Below are 25,295 nucleotides of genomic sequence, written 5' to 3'. Positions count from 1 at the left end.
GTAAAAGCCTATTTAATTAGCTAGCGATTACGGGTAAGCAAGTTTTTACAGTGTCAGCCCTGAAATGTTCTCGCGTTGCATTCAGATTCAATTTACAGGCATCCACCGAAGGGAACAACTAGCCATATCAAGGAACAACAAGACTGGGTTCAAAGTGAAGGGCACATGGCCTCCTCCTATTTACATTTTGTAAAAGGAAACCTGTTGTGAGCGAAATCCTAGCACAGTAGCCAGAATTAAGAGTAACCCAAAGCAAATCTAACTGCCTCTGTATCATGCTGAGGGATTTATTCTGCTGTGGTTTCAACTCCACATCCATTTTCACGTACACCTTAATGTGTGATGTCAATCAGCATGCTTTAAATGATGTCACTGCCTCACTTGATCCCTTGTGGCATTTTAGTGATTGTTTTCTGCTTTTCCTTTTTACCTGAATTCTTGACTTCTTATTTGTTCCAGTCTGATTATTCTTTGGCAAAGCATTCACGTGTATAATCCACTTTGCTCTTGCAATGTTAAGTTCATATGTGGCAATGAATGTAAATCCAGGCAGTAGTTTAGTGTGGAGAATTAATCCCACTGGTGAAGAGCACAGGCAAGCATTCAACGTTTTAAACATTGTTTATGTCCATCACAGAGTATGCAGGGCTCCTCCATGTTTTCCTTCCAAGACGTTAATCATAAACGAGGTAGGAAACTCTCCGGGGGTATCAAACTGCCTACACTGACATGGCAGCTTGTGTTGCCCTTGGTAGTGTGTGCATTGACAGGACCTTGTTTTGTCCTGCTTCTATCCTATACAACATCATCCTGAATACAGTATTAGACTTATCTTGATACACCTTTATAAAAGTTATAAGTAGAATGGTGGCAGGCTCCGGCCTCCAGCTACAATCCCAAACTGGAGCAAATGTGTAGAGCAAATAGATGGATGTAGTGGTATTCATCTTTAAAGATGAGCCAACTGTATGAAAAACTACAAAACACCTTGAGCATTTCTCCATACCTCCTTTTCTCATTCCTGAGACACCACAAGGTCCACATCTAAACTGAAGCAAGACTCCCCATCTCCTTAACTTATTGAAGGGAAATTACAAGACACCAAGATGTTGCCAATTAAACCAAAGCAAGTCTTCACTGCCTCATGACTTAAAGGAGGGGCTGAGAGGCACCCCAAACAAGTTTAATTTCCACACTGTGTTCCTCAGTGGAGATCATGTGGATCTCTGTGTGATACTCTGTTCGCATGGTTGTGACCTTACAAAAAGAAAGTGGCATCAGCATCAACCTGATCAAATTTTCACATTTCCTTTCATAACTAAAGTGAAAAATGATATCAAAACCTCCCTGCGTGAATCTGACAAGATCTCCACAAGTTCTTCTAAACTTCAGAAGAGATCATGCTAGTAAGTTCCTAAGTCTAAAGTCTATACTGTGGTCATTCCTTTATGCCTTCCTGCGTTCATCTACCATAACAGTTACACATCAGGAAGTTGTGTGTGAACCTGACCAGGCCTGCATACATCAATGCCATCTAGAGAGGAGACTTAAGGTGTTATGTTGTCCTTGTGAAACTCTGAACAGTCTCTGCATCTCCTTCAATCATCCAAGAGAAAGGGAGTGATGTCATGACAGTTGAACTGGAGTGAATCACCACAAGTTCTTCTGTCTTTTAGAATAGTGGTTTCAACCTTTTTGAGCAGAAGACTGTAAACCATGGGGTGCGGGGGCATAAAAAATTTACTTTGTATTAAAAAATCGTTCTACCAGTGCCCAAAGTGGAAATAAATAAGTGCCAGCACTCTTTTTTTAGGCTGATTTATTAATAGAGTCAAGACTCTACCATCCAGTCTTGCAAACATTAGATCGAAGAGTAGGGTCCACCTTGAACTTTTGAGCATCTAGATTTACTAACATTAAATTGGAGAGTGGTGGCAACTTTCCCTTGTAGTTTTCAGCATCAAGACAGAACATGAAAAAGTCTCAAATTTCTTGCAACGGTAATGGTTTAACACCTGAACATCCTACTCAACACATCCTTGTAACCTTTAAGAGGAGACCATGTTTTGCTAGGTGATCTTGTTATGACCCAAAACAAATCTCCACAATTTTTTCAGGAGATCTGTATGTGAACCTGAGTAACCTCCACACTTCTCAAAGTTCTTCATAAGAGACCATGAGACAGCACACCCTGCAGAAGACCCTCTGTGGTCTTCAGCAACTCTGTTCATCTTCTTTAGACATCCAAGAGAAAGGGTGTGGCAACAAGAAACCCTCATGAACCTGAGAAAATCACTCCTCATTATGTTCCATAGAGGAGACAATCAGAGGTGAGGTGGTCCTCGTGAGTACTTGAGGAGTCTCCACAAGCTCTTGTGTCCTTCAGTGGAGGGGACAAATTAGTAACTTTCTTTGGGGGCCTAACTCTCCTTAACTCCGTATATTCTGTTCTTCACAAATGAAACTTCTAATGATGTGTCTGTAGCAATACCGTGTTCATGTAAAGAATCAGAGGATGTGCTTCACAATAAAAGGCACTATATAAAGACTGGGTACTGCATGTGGCTCTGCCTTTTAATTCTTATAAGTGTAAATGAGGGCTTTGTTTTTTAGTCTCTAATGCTATACACATCATTCAAAAAGATCACCTTCCTGCTAGTTCAGGACAGCTGGACCTTGAGCTGCAATGGGACAGCCAACAGCGGAAATCTAAATGAACACCCTCCCATTCAAAGTGGTAGTGAGCTATTCTGACGTCGCTTCTCACAGCTTGCAGTACATTAATATGAAAGTCTGCGGCAATGTCACAGGCCCCTATTTCTAAATCACTTTGCGGCTTCCCTGCGCTGTGATTTTGCTGGTGCAGTAAGATGCAGCTACATGATCAATAAAAATGACAGTTGACATCAGGGGTGGTTGGTGGGAAGGCAGATGGCCTCTGCAGCCAACCTGCATTATGATGCAGGAGGCTCACCCTCCGATCGTGGGACAAGATTTATTCGTCAAGCCCCTGCCTCGCAAAAAGCAGAGTCCCACACAAGGGAGCCATTGAAAACAAAAACAGCAGCTGCCTCTTCATCCGGCAAAGAATAGATCTGGCACCCTGGGCTGCCCACTGCTAATGCCAAGACCAAGCGCTAACAGAGGTCCATTTATGAATTTGTGTTTGCACTCTGCAAAATACAGAAAAACCTTGCCTTCCTTTTCATACACGTGAGCTTATAGATTCCGGGAGGATGGAATGTAAATGCCATCCTGTCTGAAAGGCTCATTTCTGGCTCACGTGCTTTCTTCCAACCTCACAGTAGTGATAGTGGCTCATTTCAAGCAAACAGGAGGTGGCCTGCCACTTCTAGAGTTCTGACTTTACAGATGAAGCAGCACCCTAGACCCCCACAACAAGCCGCCTGGGACCACATGCAGATCCCAAGCACATGCTGCTGCCAGAAATGACAGCACTGAGAGTCGAAGGTGAGACCTAATAGCAGGACTTCTGTAACACATCTCTGCAGCATCTGCCCTGCATGAGCAGACCTAATTACTGTTTATCGCCTGACACCATCTCTACACTAAACAGAGTAACATGACATAACCCCCTCAAACTGACACCCCAACGTGCTTCCCTGTCGTCTCGTACTTAGCCATGTATTTCTGACTATAATCCAATCACAGCCAGCTTGCAGAAAACCAAACAGCGCAATCCTGCCCTCATCCTGGCCAAAGATAGCAGCCAACCACGGGAACAGCAAAGCATCTCCCTGCTTAGCTTCCCTCTGGTGCATGCACACGCTGCCTATGGGAAAATGGGCTGTTCATGGGAGAGTGGGGGATTAGGTGCCAACATACACACCACATGTCAGGTACTTACTGAAGATAAGGAAGATAGAATCGACAAAGTATGGCAGTTGTACTTAATAATCACGGCCCTTTCACCACATTGATTAGTACATGTAAGTAAGAATATTATAAAAACATAATTTAAAATATTATCTTTCATGCTAAAAACTCATCATCAAATGTGTCTAGTCTTATTTCAGATAGAACCTTGAACCTTTCACAGTGTATGCTGGCAATAAGTACTCCATACAATTAACCTTTATCTCCTATAAAATGTCTTTCACAACACTGAAAATGCCAAGCACATTCCTTATTTTAATGGTTTATTTTCAACACTGTACCTGTCATTGAACATACAGATAATAAGAGCTTTTCATAAGTCAAGCTTTGCCTTATATAGCTTTTTTAGTAGCACCCCCAAGCACCCAGCTCATTCTGTTATTTAATTTTAATTTTCTATAATTCAGCCTTTGATTGATACCGCTGACTGGAGGTTTTGTTTTCCTCTCCTGCATTGTCAACTGGCCATAGTTAAACAATTCATTAATGGACAGAGATTGCTATGCTCCAGTTATATTAAAGGATACATTCAGTATTTTTCAAGTCAAAGTTATTTCTTCACAAACAAGGCATATACTGTATATGCATTTGCCATGCAAAAATGTATTCTAAATGTAAGCATTTTCTATAAATTAAAAAAATGCATTGCCAGTCCTGGCTTTTTACAATGGATACCTATAGGACATGAGGCTTCAATGGAAAACAAAAGCATAAATACTTACTAAATATGTTCTCTTTCAATAAACAAAAACATGTCTTCCATGTTTCTGATGCAAAAGGGATCTGGAAATAATCATTTTATCTCATACTAGCTGTGATACCTTTCTAAGAAATCAAAGTAATCAACATAGACCCCAGTGCTCACATTTGCTGTGCACCACACAATGCACATGTCTCTGTTATATGTCATTTGGTATGAGATTTGTAAAAGCAATGTTAATGAATGTGAAGTGCCATCTATTGAAATGACAAATGCAATGCATTTTATTACTAAAATATTTGTGATGCACCATCTTTTGGAATGACAGGGTCATAGCAACCAGGTGGGCCCACAGTCAGACACTTATCCTTTTAGTAATGTGGACTAGCTGTGCTCCCTGTCTAAGATGGATAGACCTGAGCATTAACACTTGCAGTGCACCATCTATTGGAATGTATTTTGCAATGCATGTACTAATACAATGCCACTGCATTTTCCATTCCAACTGAGGGTGCATAACAAACATTTGTAGTAATAAAATGCATTACTAAAAATGTTTGAGATGTGCCATTCTTTAGAATGGCAGAGGTGTAGCAACCAGAATGGACACACAGATACGTACACTTTAGATTCCTGGCACTATTTTTCTCAAGGCAAGGATACATTTTCTTTTCACTTGTGTGAGTTCTCATATAAATATAGAAGTAAATCAAAACAAAACCAACCACTTGGCACAAACAGTGTACTGTGATTTGGTCCTTCAACAGGAAACCACTCCTCGGGGGCATGAAAGGTTATTACAGAAGAAGATGCGTGTTGAGCTAGCATGCACAGCCTGTCTTCATTTAAGTTTATGAATCTCATAATACTGGTGTTTTTCTGTTCAAAAATTACATGTATAAGCTATTTTACAATGTATGTGCAATTGCAAGATGCTGTCAACAACTGTTTTAGCCGGAAAAATGAACGCATTTACAAGTTTTTAGGCTTGTGGGATGTGGGAGTGTATCTGAAGGAAAAGCCATACAAACACAGAAAAAATGAGCAAAATCTACATAGACAACAACCAGGCATGGCACTCAAATGCTGGACACTGGATCCATAAAGTAGCAGTGCTAACCTCTAAGCTAGTGTGCCACCAACCAGTAACAATGCCAAGTATTTTGTTAATTAGCCTTTATTTTGTAAAGTTAGTTGTCAAGATCTTCCAACCAATGAACTTTTATTTTATGTAATATATTTCCTAACAGGGCAGCACAGTGGCTTACTCTTTCTGTGGAGTTTACTGGCTGTCCCTTTGTCTGCATAGCTTTTTCTCTGGTTTTACTCTCAAACCCCAAAGACATTCAGGTTATGCAAGTGTAAAGCTGGCTCCACGTGAGTGTGTGGATACTAAAATGGAATGTCACCGTGTCCACTGTTGTACTCCGGATGCTGCCAGGGTAGATTCCATGTCCTTTTTACCCTGAATTGGATTAAATGGGTCTAACACGTTCATCTAAAGTGATTTCAAATAAAAGCAATACAATTGCGTCTGTACTTACACGTGATAGAATTACATCCATGGACCACTAGCAGGTTAAGGCCAGTCAGTGTGCAAAAAGCAGAAACTGAATCATTAACCTTCAGGTTTACTGTACATTCTAATCTGCTGATGTTGCTTGTTTTGCTGTGACCCGGAGATGAGATCACATAGCAGTCCCACTCCACAATGCCACAATTCAGCATTCCTTCATACTTCAAGTTTCTGGTTCCCTCTGTGGTGCTCATTTTATATAGCACCTTGCAAAGTGAGCTCTGTCTCAAGGCACCTAAACTATAATTAAAGAACAGTCATAGTCCTAGCAGATGAGTCACACAATGAGCCTAAATTTAATGCTTTACAGTTCAACCACTTCCACAAAATGCAGCAGAAATGGGCTGTTTGACCTTCTCCCACCTATATTTTTTAGGTTTTGGTACACTTTATTAATCCCCCGAGAGCAAGTTGTCTTTCTCTTAACCTTTGCCGGTCAAAACGCAGGGTCAGCCATTGTACAGCACCCCTGGAACAATTTATACCAGTACAAAGTTAAGAGAGAACTTCCTTCCTGCTTACTTCAAGAGCCCATAACATAAATAAGAAGATGATCATCATCCAGTAGCAGCAGGGTACCAGGACTGGGCTGAGATAAGTTAATAGCTTACAACTTATGATGTATTCACTGACCCTCTCCATTAGGACATTGACTTCTTCAAAGCAACCTAATGGCTCTTCCTGTTTAGATTCTGGGCAGCTCCCACGTGTTTGGTATTAGAAAACAAAATGACCATTCCAGTTCTGCTTTAAGTACTTCAGAGGTTTTCAGAGAGTATAAAGAGGTGAATCGCTTTGCCTTCTGTATCCTCCCCTCCCCCCTGCCCTACCTTTCCCCCATCTTTCAAGAACAGCCTTTTAAAGAGCAGGCTCATCTTTCAGCTTGCAGGATCCATCAAAATTTAATACCGGCTGTTTCTGCATGCAATGGCTGTCCCGAGAGCCCCAGCATGCTGCTACTATAACACCAGAAGAGGGAAGGAAGCATGTGTGATGAAATACTCATCTGCTGCAGACAAGGCACAGATGCCTGCTTTGTCTCATATGGGGTCAAGGCAAGACCGGTAAAGCCAATCCCAGTAGGCACCAAGATGAGGGACCAATCAGTGGAGTGCAGGGAAGGCAAGGACTCAGTGGTCAGAAGCTAGTCTTCTCAGCTACAGCCACGCCATTGAAATGTGCATCCTGTCCTTCTTGAATAAATGTGAAATGAGAGCTCAGCGTCTTTCACAAGCTCCTACATTTACTGTTCTTTATTATGCACATTACATGTCTGGAGTCGGCTCAAGTTTCGCTTTGCTCAATACGTATTGACCAACTGAAAAAAATTACATCCACAAAAAAAATTAACACTTCACGCCATGCAGTATCTTTATATTGACAAACCTGCTCTAGTGGCAGAGCTTACATTTTTCAAGAATGTGTGAGCCAAGACTAAAACATGTGAGAATTTAAAATCCTGCAATATGCCTGATGCAAACATCTGAAAAGCACTTTGAAGATGGAGAAAAAGATATAAAAAGATAACCAGCTGCTGCAAACTGCAGTACATAGCACATGTCATGGGTTGAATGCCTTTTTCCTGACAAAAAAAGCAATTTGTAGTGGTATTTTTTTTTAATATACTGCCTTTCAAGATGAAGTATCAGTACATAGATTTACAAGCTCAAAAAAGAAAAACTGTTTTAACTGTTGGAGGAGTAGCCAGTAATGGTGGGATTTATTCTTCAAAGCTTATAGGCTGGAGACTGGCTATTTAATTACTTGGCCAGTTTGCCTGTGAAAAAATTGCTGAAAGCATTTTTGTGTTAGTTTTTCCACTCTAGTTTGCACACAGCCGTATTTCTGCTCGGTCCAGCACACTAACGTTAAATTCATCAAAAGATATCTCCTTTAATCCTATTCACCATTTAAAGGGCAGCACGGTGACGCAGTGGTAGTGCTGCTGCCTCCCAGTAAGGACACCAAGGTTTGGTTCCTCCCTGCATGTTCTCTCCATGTCCGCATGAGTTTCCTCCCACCGTCCAAAGACACGCAGGTTAGGTGAACTGGCAATGCTAAATTGGCCTGTGTGCTGGCCTTGCGATGGACTGGCGCCCTGTCCAGGGATTGTCCCTGTGCTAGCTAGAAAATGACATTGTCACGATTTATTCCTACATGTCTGCCAGATAATGTAAACCCAACCCTTTTGTCAGTCCAAATTTCTTGGAAAGTCTTAATAGTTGTCATTTAGTGTCTTCATGTCCAAATCAAAACATTGCTAATAATTCCATGTTAAAATATCAATATTCATATTCATAAAAAACCCTAAAAATTTGTTTCTTATTGAATTATAGGGTGAGTGGCATGGTAGTACAGTGTTTAGTGCTGCTGTCTCATGCCTTTAGGAGACTAGATGTAAAGCCCAGCCCAGTCATTGGCTGTGTAGAATTTATATGCTCATCCAGTGACTTTTTCATTTTTTTCTTGATAATCTGATATTCTCTCACATTCCAATAACATACAGTATATTAAGTGAACTGGCAATTAAAATTTGTTGTGATGTGACTGAGTGCTGGAGTGTCCACCCTGCGATGGACTGGCATCTCATCTAAGGCTGGTTATTAACTTACCGTATATACAGTGAACCCTCATTTATCACGGTTAATCCGTTCCAGACTCTACCGCGATAAATGAATTTTCGCGAAGTAGGATTCTTTATTTATAAATCAAATATTTTCGCAGTTAGAGTATAGAAAACCTGTTTATGACCTTCTAAATACGTTCTTTTAACATTATTAGAGCCCTCTAGGCATGAAATAACACCCTTTAGTCACCATTACACTCGTATTACCCAATATATTAGACAAAATAAGAGAAAATAAGACATATTAGACATTACAAATATCATATTATTATTATTGTACTGTGCATTTAATTACACACACACACAGTTCTTGCACACAACCACTAATCTATGAAGGCACGACCTCAGTAGGAGAGTCTTCAGGTGGTACAGTATCTTCAGCAGGTGCGTTCGTTGTCTTCTTCCGCTGAAGGAGTACTAGGAGTAGGCAGTGGGTGTCTGGGTGTGCGGCTGAAGAACATCTTGATTGGCAGTTGCTGGTGCTGTCTTTTCATATGCGTGAGGAGGCTTTGTAGGGTATTGCCATCTTTGATCATATCCAAGAGTTTCACCTTCTCCTGGATGGTAAGCATCTTCATCCGGCGCTTAGTTTCATTGTCAGAAGGCTTAGAAAAAGCAGCACGTTTAGGAGCCATCGTGGGGCTTAGACAAAAGTTCTCAGAACGCGCATGCGTAGTAACGTAATCGTGTATGAGAAAAAATTGCGATAGAGTGAAGCCGCGAAAGTGGAAGCGTGATATAGCGAGGGATCACTGTACTTGAATATAAGCCGAGTTTTTCAGCACCCAAAATGTGCTGAAAAATGTCACCCTCAGCTTATATTTGAGTCAGGTCCCGCTGCCCACGCCAACCCGACAGAAAGCTGGAGTGTACAGTACACACACGCGAGAGAGAGAGAGACACACATGCGCGAGAGAGACACACGCGAGAGAGAGACACACACACGCACACGCGCACGCGCGCGAGAGAGAGAGAGGAACGAGAGAGATACCATATTGTTTTTGTTGACCCTCTTCTCCACTTACAGAGCTAGTTTACTGTTTTTCTTTGAAATAAATACTCAAAAACATTTAACCTACTGATGCCTCAATTAATGTACGGTAATTTTATTGGTATTTATTTTGATTATTGAAACTTACCAGTAGCTGCTGCATTTCCCACCCTAGGCTTATACTCGAGTCAATAAGTTTTTCCAGTTTTTGTAAGTAAAATTAGGTACCTCGGCTTATATTCAGGTCGGCTTATACTCGAGTATACAGTAATCCCTCACTATATCGCACTTCGCCTTTCGCGGCTTCACTCCATCGCGGATTTTATATGTAAGCATATTTAAATATATATCGCGGATTTTTTGCTGGTTCGCGGATTTCTGCGGACAATGGGTCTTTTAATTTCTGGTACATGCTTCCTCAGTTGGTTTGCCCAGTTGATTTCATACAAGGGACGCTATTGGTAGATGGCTGAGAAGCTACCCAACTTACTTTTCTCTCTCTCTCTTGCGCTGACATCTCTGATCCTGACGTAGGGGGTGTGAGCAGGGGGGCTGTTCGCACACCTAGACGATACGGACGCTCGTCTAAAAATGCTGAAAGATTATCTTCACGTTGCTACCTTCTGTGTGCAGCTGCTTAGTGAAGCGACATGCTGCACGGTGCTTCGCATACTTAAAAGCTCAAAGGGCACGTATTGATTTTTCTCTGTCTCTCTCTCTCTCTCTCTCTCTCCCTGCTCTTGACGGAGGGGGTGTGAGCTGCCGCCTTCAATAGCTTTGTGCCACGGTGCTTCGCATACTTAAAAGCCAAACAGCCCTATTGATTTGTTTGCTTTTCTCTATCTCTCTGACATCTGCTCCTGATGCGCACTCCTTTGAAGAGGAAGATATGTTTGCATTCTTTTAATTGTGAGACGGAACTGTCATCTCTGTCTTGTCATGGAGCACAGTTTAAACTTTTGAAAAAGAGACAAATGTTTGTTTGCAGTGTTTGAATAACGTTCCTGTCTCTCTACAACCTCCTGTGTTTCTGCGCAAATCTGTGACCCAAGCATGACAATATAAAAATAACCATATAAACATATGGTTTCTACTTCGCGGATTTTCTTATTTCGCGGGTGGCTCTGGAACGCAACCCCCGCGATGGAGGAGGGATTACTGTATACAGTATGTCTGCCCTCCACACTCCTAAATCTGTATGAAATGGGTATAGAAGATGGATACATTAATGAAATGTAAGCTATTCGTTGAAATGTGTGACATTATAACATGCAGTTAACTATGTGAAACTTGAATAAAGTTGTTTGGCACGCTTAAGAAATTGAATATTACTTGCTTTTCATGATTTTTCTGTTTGATGGTGTTAGATCCTTGACATGTTTAAGGGGACTTTAACCTGATCAATTTTGAGTAGGCATCCACCGAGTGTCACTGCCTACCTAACATTCAATGTTGTTGAGTTTTTGTCCAGGATAAGGTCATTATGTGGCATAAAAAGTACTCACCCCTTTGATGTCTTCACATTTTATCACAGTGGATATACAGTAATTTAGCTTCATTGGCATTAATCAGAAAGAAATTAATCTTTAATGTCAAAGTGAAAGCAGATATCAGCAAAGTCATCTAAATTCGCTTAGCAGACTTACAAAAGAGTAACATTATAAATAAAACACATAATAACTGATCACATATGTGCTCACCCCCTCAAGTCAGCATTTAGTAGACGGCCCTTTGGCAGCCATGACAGTCTTCAGTCTGTGTACACAGGTCTCTATCAGCTTTGAATATCTAGACACTGCCATTCATTCTTCTTTACCAAACTGCTCAAGCACTGTCAGGTTGTGCGGTGATCGCGAGTGAACACCCTGTTTCAAATCCAGCCACAAACTCTCACTTGGACTGAAATCTGGACTTGACCACTCCTGGACATTTACATTATTGTTTTTAAGCCATTCCTGTGTAGTTTTAGCTTTATTCTTGGGATCTTTGTCTTGCTAGAAAACAATTCTTTTGCAAGGAGCAGAACCTTTGCAGTCTACATCAGGTTTTTCTTCAGAATTTCCCTGTACTACATTTTGCTACATTCCTTTTATCCTTTACACTCCTAAGCCTTCCAGAGCCAGATGTGGAGAAGCATTCCCATGGCACGATGCTGGTGTGTTTTTGATAATATCCAGTGTTTGCCTTATGCCCAATGCTCAATTTTGATCTCAGCAGACCATAGAACCTTCTTCCAACTGACATCAGAGTTTCCCATGTGCCTTCAAATTCCACCTGAGATCTCATGAGCACTTCTTTTTTAATAGTAGCTTAATCTTTGCCACTCTCCCAGTGGGGCCCAGACACTGTTTGTCGTCTGCAAAGGTCTCTCTAGTTTGTAACTTCTTCACAGTTATCATAGGTCTCTTGATGGCCTCCCACACTAGACTTCTTCTTGCACAATCATTGAGTTATTGTGGATGGCGTGCTCGAGCAGATTTACAGCTCTGTAATACTATTCCCCTTTCTTAACGAATGATATAACTGGACTCCAAGAGATATTCAATGACTGCAATATTTTCTTGCATCCATCCTCTAACTTGGGATTTACAATCACCTTTTCACAGAGTTGTTTAGAGTGTTCTTTTGTTTTGGGTGGGTAGGTAAGGCCATGATACTGACTCACCACAAGCTGGACCTGCCAGATAAGTTGCATTTATACTACAAGCAATTGAAATCCCTTAACCACCGACAGATGATCTCCATTTAACTAATGATGGAACTTCTAAAACCAGCTGGCTGCACTAGTAATGATTTATATGTCACATCAAAATGGTGAATACTTATGCAATCAGTTATTTTGCGTTTTATATTTGCAATTAATTACACCACTGTGCATATCTATCTTGATTTTTACATTAATGAGTCTTTTTCTTTTGCCAATTTAAATCCACTGTGAATCAATGACTTGTAACAATAAAATATGAAAACATTTCCAAGGGAGAGAATAGTTGTGATTGGCACTGTAGATAATAAAATGACTGGTGTCCAGTTAAACCAATGTCAACTGCTGCTGAGAACAACATGGCCATCGCTGCCCATGACCCTGAATTCTCATATCTGTTTTCAGTGAGAATATTTAAGGGATAAAATATGGCTGCAAAATCAGACCATGAAAGTTGGACCTGAAACCAACCTTCAAATTGGAAACCTAACACAAGTCAGCATTGCCTTTCTGCAAAGCAAAGATGTTATTCAATTACTTATGAGGGTTAGGTTAGGGTTTGGGTAGAAATTCAAAAAACTCAAAGCATAACCACTATCATGCTCCCAAAATTTAGGCAGCAGTTAGGGGATGACAATCTGGTACACTAAGAGAGCAACAATGTCACTTCAAACTCAAGACAATCACTTGTTGGGTTTAGAGTTCTCTCAGCCATGCTGATTACTGGTTCAATTACATGATTAAATTAAAATAACACGCATCTGCCATGGCAGCACCCATCACCACACACCCACTAGGTGCTTTTTTTCCCCAGTAATGCCTTTCGCACTTCTTTCATTTACAAGTGGGATTAAACAGGACCTTGGCCTTACACATTAAATCATGTTATTTATTTACTTATTTTCTTATTTCAAGTATCTTTTTACCTTCTGGTTTTCCCCGTTAGGCTGATTTGATTTGAGTGTTCACTTATTCCTTTACACTAGTTTGTATCCAACCAGCTGCTGACCTTTATTTGTGGCTCCTCAGCCTCTGGCATTCAGTCTCACAATTAAGGATCCACCTTTCAATAATGTGTGCAGCTGTTCTGCTTTTCCTATGGGACATTAGTCTGTCTGTGTTTTCAATATTTACACACTTCATTACAGATACGTGGGAATTAGTCCTTGCAAATGAAAAAATTCTGTTTGTTGTAAAGCATGATACCTGAAGGAGAACCACATGGACATGGGAAAAACATACAAACACCACACAGTACAGTGGCACAGTTAGACCTCTTATATCATTGAAAGATGCTGAGAAATTAGTTCACGCGTTTGTTTTCAGTCGACTAGATTACTGTAACGCACTCCTGTCAGGACTACCCAAAAAAGACATAAATTGTTTGCAAATAGTGCAGAATGCAGCTGCTAGAATCCTATCCAGGAAAAGTAAATCCGAGCACATCTCTCCAGTTTTGATGTCACTACAATGGTTACCTGTGTCATTCAGGATTGACTTTAAAATTCTGCTTATGGTTTATAAAGCCTTAAATAATCTCACCCCATCTTATATATCGGAATGTCTGACATCTTATATTCCAAATCGTAACCTCAGATCCTCAAATGAGTGTCTCCTTAGAATTCCAAGAGCAAAACTTAAAAGAAGTGGTGAGGCGGCCTTCTGCTGTTATGCACCTAAAATCTGGAAAAGCCTGCCAATAGGAATTCGCCAGGCTAATACAGTGGAGCGCTTTAAAAAACTGCTGAAAACACATTACTTTAACATGACCTTCTCAAAACTTCACTTTAATTTAACCCTGATACTCCAATTCATTATAATAACTATTCATGGTGGCTCTAAAATCCGTACTAACCCCTACTCTCTCTTCTGTTTCTTTTTCCAGTTTCCTTTTGGTGGCGGCCTGCGCCACCACCATCTACTCAAAGCACCGTGATGTTCCAGCAGTGATGGATTAAAAGCCAGAAGTCTGCATGACCATCATCATCAAGTCCTTCCATGAGAACCCTAAATACAAAGAGGACTATTTCATTTTTGTTAGGTAGAATGCCCAGAGGGGACTGGGCAGTCTCGTGGCCTGGAACCCCTGCAGATTTTATTTTTTTCTCCAGCTTTCTGGAGTTTTTTTTTTTGTTTGTTTTTTCAGTCCTCCCTGGCCATCGGACCTTACTCTTATTCTATGTTAACTAATGTTGTCTTATTTTTAATTTCTTGCTATGTCTTTTATTTTTCTTTTCTTCATTATGTAAAGCACTTTGAGCTACTTTTTTGTATGAAAATTTGCTATATAAATAAATGTTGTTGTTGTAGAGAATCAAACCGTGATTCACGTGTACTGGGGCAGCACTGTCATTAAAATAAAGCAGTAGGTATTGAGCTAACATTAACATGACCAAGCTCTCAAGGTTTTAGAACTTAAGTCGGGAACAGAAACGTTTTCAGGAATTCCCAAGACTGCTGGTGCTTCCCACTCTCCCTCTCTCTAATTGGTGTCCTGTATCATGTTTATTTAATATGATTTATACTGTCTGATCAGTTTAATGCTAATTTGAAGGAAATCTTTTATTCTTCCCATTGTTTGGCTTCTGAAAGGATTTCAAAGCAGCTTGACAGAACTTCAATGATAACAGAGATGGCGGCTGGCCAAGAGATGAAGTCAAAAGCTGCGATTCTCATAGTGAAATACCAACAAAGCACACAAACACGTACATTTGTAACATTACGATGTCCTCAGTCATCCTGGCATAAACCCACGTGACCACCTCAATCCAAGAATTATTATCTGTTTATTATTATTATCAGCAACACTAGCCTGGGGAAACTACATCGTTATTTACTAGACAGTTTGCCCTGGCGAGACTATAAGGCTAAAGCTTGTGATTTCAAATCCAAACAAGTCCCCGCACCACACCAATCCTGGCATTGTTTGTCACTCTAATGCAGTTATGACCTAGAAATCAGAATGTGTCAGCTGCCAACGTCAGCCCCCTTAGGTCTATCCTAATGTAAAATAGCATTCAGCAGAACGAAAGAGGAGACACTCTGGCTACCCACCCTAATATAATTCCTTCTGTCCACTTTCAAACCTACTGATTCTAATTTACATCCACACTTACCCATGCAAGATCAGGGCTAAGTCACCTATCAAATTAACAAAGGTCTTTTTGGGATATCTGAATAAAGAAAGGAGATATGAGAGAACAGTACCAACCTGTGACCTAGCCTGGTACTTCTGCTCCGAGTGGCCTCTAACAAATTCCAAAGGGTGTGGCACAGGGCCCAATGAGCCTCTTTGACCTAACTCCATTAAAATGAAGAGATCATAGCATACCACTTTTTATTTTATTTCCACTCTAACTTACTTCCATTATTCAGTTTTAATTATAATACTGTCTACCACTGCTTTAGAAAATTAAAAGTGGTACAAAACCATTACAGATATATATCTAGGCTACAAGGTTTAAAAATGTTTAGCCGTCAAATGCAGTGTAATAGTTTGTATGCTGTAAGCTGGGATACAAAAAGAGCTGAATACATGAGCTGGATACATAAAGAGCTGAGTTTAAACTAGGCCATCAAATTATGACACATCAATCATATCCTCCATGTCACCTAAATTAATAAGGCACCTAACGGATGGCACACATTCCTGCTTTCTTCCTGTTTGCTGAGATGCACAACAAAGCTTTGTTACTTATCGGTTTTGGGCAGTGTGTGGCCTATCATTCTGCAAGCCATAACGCTGCCAGCTTTGTCCAAACACTGGCTTGCAGTGTATCTCTCAGATAGTCACTTCAAGAGCCAGTGCTCCACCCAGAGCCTGGTGTAAAGGTGCTATACAAACTAAAGTGTATGTTAGTGTTTCTGATAATAGATGAAAGAATTCAAATTAGTAACTAAAGAACGGCCAGTCATAAAGAAAAACAAGCTCTTTAAATCCATGCTCAAGACCAAAGATGGGCATGTTAATTCAAGAGGCAATTCTAAACTCACCCTGTGTGAATGGATGAATGCATGCATGAGTGTGCCCTGTGATGAATGATCACCTCATCCAGGGTTCCAACCTTGTGTCTGATGCTGCCGGGATAGGTTCAGACCACTATGACCTTGAATTGGATTAGGAACACTGCAAAATGTGAAGACGTGCGGCATTGAAGATGTTTTTCAACTCCCTTCACATCATCCATGTTTATAATATCAACACCCAAACTCACCAACACCCAGCTGCCCCACTCAATATCTATTTACTTTTTCCCAATTGTTCAATTACAAAAGCGCTGTGATAAGTTGAGGCTGGGGGTGTTTTAACGGGATTCATTTATTATTGATTTTAGTGGGTTTTTCTCTGTGGCTTAATGTGAATACATGCAACCACCTGTGCTGGGTTAATTGGGAGGGAAGTGATGTCATTAACAAGCGTCAGCTGGGGTTGGCGCAGTATATAAGGAAGAGTGGGTAAGTCCATCCATCCATCCAATATCCAACCCGCTGAATCCGAACACAGGGTCACGGGGGTCTGCTGGAGCCAATCTCAGCCAACACAGGGCACAAGGCAGGAACCAATCCCGGGCAGGGTGTCAACCCACCGCAGGACACACACAAACACACCCACACACCAAGCACACACTAGGGCCAATTTAGAATCGCCAATCCACCTAACCTGCATGTCTTTGGACTGTGGGAGGAAACCGGAGCACCCGGAGGAAACCCACGCAGACACGAGGAGAACATGCAAACTCCACGCAGGTCCCCAGGTCTCCCAACTGCGAGGCAGCAGCGCTACCCACTGCGCCACCGTGCCGCCCAGAGTGGGTAAGTGCTTGAGAAAAAGAATGAGAGAGAACGAAGAAACGAAAGAGAGATTGCTCATCCGATCAGTTGGTTGAGAGTTATTTGTTGTCAAAAGGGCAGGATGGGCAGCATCGGCTCTGTTGAGGTCCAGAAGGGAGTAGGACCGATGGCTGGTGCACAAGTTCCAGCAAGTGGCTGTATCTGAGTCTGCTGACTTTCAGTGAGCAGAGGAAAATGGAGGGAGGCCAAAGGAGCAATAAGCAGACAGGAGGATCCATAAAGTATCAGCATCCGTATAGAGGACAAAAAGCCAAGGTGGCAGGTCAGGTCTGCAGGGAACTGACAGATTTCGCAGTTTAGATCTTCAGGGCACTAACCGAGTTGACAGTTCAAAATGCAGCAGGATTACGATGTCCTGACAAGGGAAAATTTAATACTACAGGAAGGATTTCTATTGGATTTTATCAGAATTTATTTATTTATTTATAGAGTATTCAAAAAAGACATGATTTAAAGAAGATATATTAAATTATGTTTATTGCAAAGTGACACTTTTTAATTCTTTGCTGTTTAATAATCTTCTGCTTACATTTTTAAAATGAAAATTATGTCTGTCTCCTGATTTACCCTTCTCCATCTTGGTTCATGGGTAGCAGATGTCCCGAGAGAGGACGGTGCCCATTGGCTGCGGGGCACAGGGTGTCACAAGCACTCAATGTCATTTGTAAGTGGTGGACAACAAGGAAAAAATCCGATCTACTAATCAAATGCTTGCCAATGTGTTGGTTTTTTTTATCATGTATCATAAATTCAAAGACATAAAAAAATGGAATATCCCACTACTCACAAACAAAACGTAATAATAAATGCCTAGGATGGCAGATGGAATTTTAATTTTACTTATAGTGGTGCGTTCTGAGACAACAAGTGCTTGCCTCCCCGTGCAAATGTCAAAGGTCATGGCTGAGACACTACATAACTGCATTTAATTCTTTATAATATATCACACCATTCAACTTATGTACAGTACAGTATGTCTACATTTGCAAATGTTATGCTAAACACACTGTCTGATGTTTATTGAGACAGCAGGGCATTAGAAATATAATTTCTAAATTTGCACCCCTTTATTTTCAACACTGAGAGAAGGTGTAGGAGGAAGCTGAAGTTCCCATGTAGACACAGAAATTATATACAAACTCTACATACAAAGTGATTAGGCTGCAAATTGAACCTTGATCCCTGGAGCTATGAAGCAACAAGAGTTAACAATTACCTGCCATGTCTTTAGGATGTGGGAGGAGTTTGATGCAGCCCAGAGAAATCTCAGGTGAGCAAGAAGAATGAATGCAAAGTCTACACAGAAAGTGCCTATGTTTAGAACTGAACCCAGGTCCCTGGAGCGGCAAGAGAACAGAGTTAGCAATTAGTTTAAATGAATGGCTTTGGAGTATGTGAGGAAGAAAACCCAGGGAAAACCTACATAAACACAAGGAAGTCATTCACACTCAATACAGCAAGTCACTGGGTTGGGAATTACACCTGTATCCCTGGAGTTGTGAGGTAACAGTTGTAACAGCTGTGCCGCCATACCATTCACATATCTAATTGAGTACAGTTAACAATGGCTCTAAAATGTTGAAAAGACTAAGAGTCAACATCCAACAGGCCTTAATGGCCAAAAGACAGAGAGCTATCTGTAACCTGACAATTGACCAAATGCACATATTCTCTGATTAGAGACAGTCATTAGGCCTGACCGACATTGACACTCTCTCTCTCTCTCTCTCTCTCTAAGGGAAATATGGACAGCAAGACAACCGTGTCACCTATCTCTACTCAAGGTAAGGAACTCAAGTGCCATAATCCTGGACGTTTAAGAGCATTGCACTCTGAGCTCAATGGAGATCACAGTATCAAGAGCCCAGTGGGCACATTTTATAAACAAAGTCATCCATCTAATTTTTTTTTTGTCATTGTTTCCTGTGTGTAGTTTTGCCCTAATGACTGTCCTAAGCCCAAGACTAACGGTCCACCTGATCTTTGATTTGTGTCTAAGGCATTACTACAATCTTCGTGCTGTGTATTTTCACAGAATACCTGAAAAAAAACAGCCAAGCTCATAGCGGCCACAATGCCAAAAAACCAAAGAGCTGAAATCATGCCATTGGGACCATAAATTAAAAGAGTAAAATGCTCACTTTACTCTGTAAAGAAAAAATATAAGCTACGGGCTAACATCTCAATGTGGACAGTCTTGTCAACAGACATGGACAAGCAAAACATGCCCTTTAGCAAAATTATATGGCAGAGGAGGATGCCAATCAGATGAAGCTGAGAATTCAGTTTCCAAAACTACAGCTCCTTTACCATCCCCGTGGAAATACAGCAGTTGCAAGAAGCGGCTGGATAAGCAGATGGACCGTGTCAAGCTACATTCTGAAATCCACTCAGAGCAGATAGTGGAAAGAGGATCACCAGCTTGAGTGTCTGAAGCAGTTAAAAGAAACAATGAAGCCATCAGGCTTCAAGACTCAGGTAAACATACAAGTATGTTCAAAGCATTCACAACCCAAAGACAAGCATATTAGTCTAATGAGTCATTTGAAACAGGTTTAGTATGAGTGAGTTTGGCAGTGGGTCAGTGTACCTAAGGGGCACTGGTGTGAAGGCCAAGGTTGGTTGCTTTCTTGCATCCAGTGCTGCCAGAATAGACTCAGGTATCCTGCGACCCTGTGGGGGTTTGAAAAACAGATGAACTGGTAGATGAGAAATGTTGCTAAAACTATAAAACACCCTATAGAAAAAGGCAGCAAAATAATCTCTACAAACACAGAAATATTATAACCAAGGTTTGAAGTACAAGTGGTCCTTAGGGGAGGGAAAATATATTTTACAAATATGTCAGTGTTAAAAATCACACATTAGAGGGTTTGCAAGTATTTAAGCAGCCAGCAGAAGGCACGTCACAGACTGGGCAAGGTGGGAGATTAGAGGGCTGAGTGGCAGCAGCCTGTCCAGTAGAGACTTTCGTAGGAAATGAAAAAATAGGAATCACTGCCTGTGATGGTGGAGAGCCAAAACTGGGTAAAATTGCTGATGCCATGATGCAGACAGTATCCACATTGCAGGAGAATACTGCTTTACCCTCCAAATGACCTGCTCCTGCCTTCTATGCTCTTGACTAACTAGAACTACAGTGCTGGTCTGCAGCAGGGTGGCAAATTGGTACAGTCATGCAATTACCTTAATCCACATGATGAAATAGCCATTTTAGTGTTTCACACACAACATCTTAAGTACGTATGTGCCATGAAAAGAGGCAGTTGTGCATGACGCAGGTCACAAGTACAAGTGTTTTAATTAGTAAATAGTGTGTATATATATATATATATATATATATATATATATATATATATATATGTGTGTATTGTGGCATGGGGGCTTACTCCTCCTCCAGACCACGAAGGGGCGACCGCCCTGGTGGTTTTGGGGACCACGGGAACTATTACTATAACCCTATAGGGGCCTGTGGTCACCACCAGGGGGCACCCCCATGCTTGGAGAGCCCTGGTCCTCAGCACTTCCGCCACACCCAGAAGTGCTGGGGGGAAGATGACCAGGGACACCCGGAGTGCTTCCGGGTGTGCAGCCGGTACTTCCTCAACACTGGGGAGTGCTGGCGAAAGATTATTAGGAGGCACCTGGAGCATCGGGAGCATAACCTGGTGATTATAAAAGGGGTCGCCTCCCTCCATTTGATGGCTGGAGTCAGGAGAGGAGAAGGACAGAGCTTGGTGGAGAGGAGTGGAGGCGGTGAAGAAGGCATTGTGTGAGAGGCCTGAACTTTGGGGGAGTTTTGGGGCTGTGTGCACCTTTGTAAATAGTAAATATTGTAAATAAATGTGTGTGGGTTTGAACCAACGATGTCTGCCTGTCTGTGTCCGGGCCGAGCTCCACAATATATATATATACAGTATGTGTGTGTGTATGATGTGATTTGTCTGCTTAATATTTGCATACCCCAAATGTTAGCATTCTCTATAGCTGATTTATTAGATATAACATTGTACCAGGGGAAGATTTCATATTCAGCCAACAATGGAGCACTCACAGGACCCTTGATTACCACAGTGTATTTTGCACACTGATTATATAGATATTGGTATGCAGTATATCAAATTTTAGTTTAGCAAAAAATGAAAGCCTTCTGAGACATATACACAGTGTGAAAGATGCCATGCAAGGACTGCTGTTCCAGCTGGAGCTGTACTGGGATCCTTACCCAGCCTGGTTGCCAGTAGCATGGAAGGACAGGGGAAGACATTTTGGTCAGGGCATTGTCTCCCCTAGCTTGCTGGGTGGTAGTCTCTCTGGGTTGTGGATGCCCACAGGACATGTTGGGAACTGTAGTTCTTTAGACCAGCCCTGTTGGGTTCCGCAGCAGTTTCAGCATCACCCAGAAGTACTCCTAAGCCATGGTCTCAGGACACCGTAAGTACTCCCAAGTTTTACATAAAAGGAGCTGCTTGCCTCAACACAGGGAGCTAGAGTTGGGAGGAGGAATACAAAGCCTGCTGGAGGAGCAGTGCAGAGAGTACAGTATTGCTGAGAGTTGAAGTAAAGTTTGAGGTGTGGGAAACATTTCATTGTGAAAGAATTTCACACAGTAAAAACCCTTTGTTCCTTGGACAACTTGTTTCGGGGTTTTGGAAAGGTACAGCACCCCCTAGGGACCACATATTGGGTTAACTGCTCGGCTCTATGGAAGTGTGTATGTACACATGAGTGTGTAATGTGTTGGACTGTCCAGAGTTACTGCAGACTGTCATTTTCAACTATCGTATAACAGAAAGAGCATGTGCTAAAAATGGATGGAACATGGACATCAGTAGGGCTAAATGAAGTGCTACACAAGACTTCAAGGATAGAGGGAGTATCACACTGCCAAAAGTAGATGTACTCTCTATGCTAAAGTGTGTACCTATGGTGGGCACTGGGGGAAGGCAGACACGAAAGTGCAAAAACCTCTAGGTTGGGATGTGGAAGCAAATAGTTTGCTGCTGTGCCAGACAGAAAAGAGACAGGAAGGACATGGAGCTCTAGCCTAACATCGCTGGACCTTAAAAAAAGGACTATTGCTGCCCCTTAACTCTAGACATTGGCAAGAAGTGAAACAATGAAGGGAATTCAAAGCCAGGGGCAAAGTGAGTATAGAGTCTATGGGAGTCAAAGAGATGGAATGAAGGTTTTCACCTCTTGAAGTAAAAATCCAAGAAGGAGACAGAAAGATAGAAACAAGAAGTGAGAAAGAGATTGTTGTGTAGTATTTCGTTGGTGGGTAACAATGTGACACAATGTATTTCACACTCAAATATACAGTATATACATAATGGCTACCTAGCTGGCAAGAGGATGCAGGAGCAGAATTTGCATTATTCTGAAACAATGCAGTAAACAGGCCCACTGGATGTTCTTTAAAGTAGGAACCAAGTACCTCTGTGTACATATGAGTTTACAAGTGGGTGTTAATTCCTAATTTAGAGAAATGAAAGCCCTAGACTGTTTATCCTAATGGCACTGGAATGAAAAAGTGGTCATGGGGAACTGGCACTAGGCCTGATGAGTCCCTCTAAGCCAACAGCAGATATTTAAGGGTTTCCACAAGGAGGTGTCATGGAGGGCAGGCATACCTTTGTAATCCGAAGGCAGGGATGAAAAAACAACTTGCGCCATCAGTGAAAGATTTAGAAAGACAGAGTGCCCCAGAATTTTTAATAGGTTTTCTTGAGACAGAAAATAATTATGGGATGCATCCTGGAAATAAAGTTTAACAAAAACTTTACCTTGCCAGGCACCTACTGAATCTAAAGTTGAGAACTGATTTGGGACAAAGGCTCAACTGGAAAGGTGGCAGCATTGCCAGAGAAATAATGTGAGGAAAATAGTGTGGTGTATTTGGAAAGTGGGCAAGCCATTCCACCTGCGAATCAGGGGCACTGAAAGGATGAAAGTAGGGGTTTAATTTGCGCTTTTCCATTTATCTGATACTGTGTATCCTCCTTTTGAACATCCTTTCTTTAACACAGAAGAGACTAAACTTACTTTTTTTATAATTTATATGATTATTGGATGTATTTGAAACGCTATTTGTGTATTGTTGTGTATTCCTATTGAGAATTAGATATGCTGTGAGTTGTCTTTGATATATTTTAACCACAAGGGTTACTTTGGACAAAAAAATGCCACTTTTGGTACTACTTATTTTTGGCACTACCTGTATATGGGTAATGGAAGTCCCTGCAGGTTGCTGTATATCTGGGAGTTTACATGTGTGAAAGTACTGAAGTGGAACACTTCAACTTTTAGACTCGCACATTTTTCCCTCAGCACTTTGCTTTATCATCCAAGAGAGGCAATTGCTTCATAAAATGAATCACAGCTTTCCTTTCATACAGCTAAAGATATTTCCCATTGGCAATGCAACAAAGATTTGCTCAAGTTCATCCTGTGCTAATTCGGCATGGCACCCCAGATACAGACTAGGGGCATGGTGAACATGAAGGTTAGTAGTAACATACTAGATGCTCCCATAAAACATAGTTAGCATGTGGTAGAGCTTCTCATTGCCAAACTTGACACCCTTCATGGTCTGAGTGCAGCATTTCTTATTTTAAACATCTTAATCTAGGTGTGACATGATCTTAGATGACAGATAATTCCACCTCACATAATGTACTCTTAACATGAAAGGAATGGTGTGGGTCATATATGCATATATGGGTGGTGGAGATATGATAACAAACTATTACTTTGCCTCTTTTTGGCTTCCTGAATTCATCTATTCACTCGTTTTTTAAAACCCAATTAACCATTTCAGGTTTGTGGGGAGCCAAAACCTATCCCAGCAACACTGTGGTCAAAGCAAAAAGCAAGGCACACTCACTAATACTGGGCCAATTTCCACATGCAATCTAGCAAACTAAACTTGTGACAGGAAACTAAACTACTTCAAGCAAAACTCTCAAAGGCACAGGAGAGAACATGAAAACTCCACAAAGTCACTGAGCAGACCAAGGTCTAAAGCTGTGAAGCAGGAGCACTAACATCTGGCCCGCCATGGCGTTTTGCTCTAAGAATATCGCACGCTAACCATCCCTTGTATTACGTAGATTCCACCTCAATGATTCTAATTGCAGTCAGTGTCCCTGACTGCCTGAGTGTTTCCATAGCCATCCCTGAGAGAGTGATAGGAGCCATAGAATCCCTCAATAAGCCATGCCCTTTTTTCACAGTAAGCAAGTTATTTGAACTGACTTGGTTCTAATTTAACCAGACTGATCCATTTAGAACTCACTATTATATGTTTACCTATCCATCTATGTTCTAATCTGCATATCCAGTTCATTGTTGTAGAGAACCAATGCCTATCTCAGAAGCACTGGATACACATTGTAAACCAAACCTGAAAAGGATGTCACTCCATTGCATGGCAACTAACTATTGTGTCTTTTCAAATTTTTATTTGATTTAATTATTCTGTTTTCTAAGTCCCCTAACATTAAAAACATATTATCTGCTACCCTGATTCAAAGTGTAGCTCATAATACTTCTTCAGAGTCAAAGCTTAGATAGGTTTCAAGGGTCTTTATATCATAAAAGGTATGATTATAAAGTATATTTATATAGGACACAGTAATTCTTCTTCTTCTTCTTTCGGCTGCTCCCATTAGGGGTTGCCACAGCGGATCATCTTCTTCCATATCTTTCTGTCCTCTGCATCTTGTTCTGTTACACCCATCACCTGCATGTCCTCTCTTACCACATCCATAAACCTTCGCTTAGGCCTTCATCTTTTCCTCTTCCCTGGCAGCTCTATCCTTAGCATCCTTCTCCCAATATACTCAGCATCTCTCCTCTGCACATGTCCAAACCAATGCAATCTCGCCTCTCTGACTTTGTCTCCCAACCGTCCAACTTGAGCTGACCCTCTAATGTACTCATTTCTAA

At 41.3% G+C, this 25,295-nt stretch overlaps 1 protein-coding gene across 2 annotated transcripts in view; it reads right to left on the bottom strand.

Annotated features, from left to right (window-relative positions):
• The window catches only part of pacsin1b (protein kinase C and casein kinase substrate in neurons 1b), a 218,516-nt gene that overhangs the window by 181,478 nt on the left and 11,743 nt on the right, over positions 1–25,295 (bottom strand). Inside the window, exon 2 of one of the 2 annotated variants that reach the window (XM_051924658.1) lies at positions 16,488–16,620. The exons of the other annotated variant lie outside the window; for it this stretch is intronic. The gene's annotated coding sequence lies outside the window, so the exon portion shown is untranslated. The remainder of the gene's footprint in view (positions 1–16,487; positions 16,621–25,295) is intronic. 2 annotated transcript variants of the gene reach the window in all.

This window comes from Erpetoichthys calabaricus, chromosome 3 (genome assembly GCF_900747795.2).
Source record: "Erpetoichthys calabaricus chromosome 3, fErpCal1.3, whole genome shotgun sequence".
In the NCBI taxonomy this organism is placed as follows: Eukaryota; Metazoa; Chordata; class Cladistia; order Polypteriformes; family Polypteridae; genus Erpetoichthys; species Erpetoichthys calabaricus.
The sequence above is the reverse complement of the archived record's forward strand: the minus strand, read 5'-3'. Positions and strand labels throughout refer to the sequence as shown.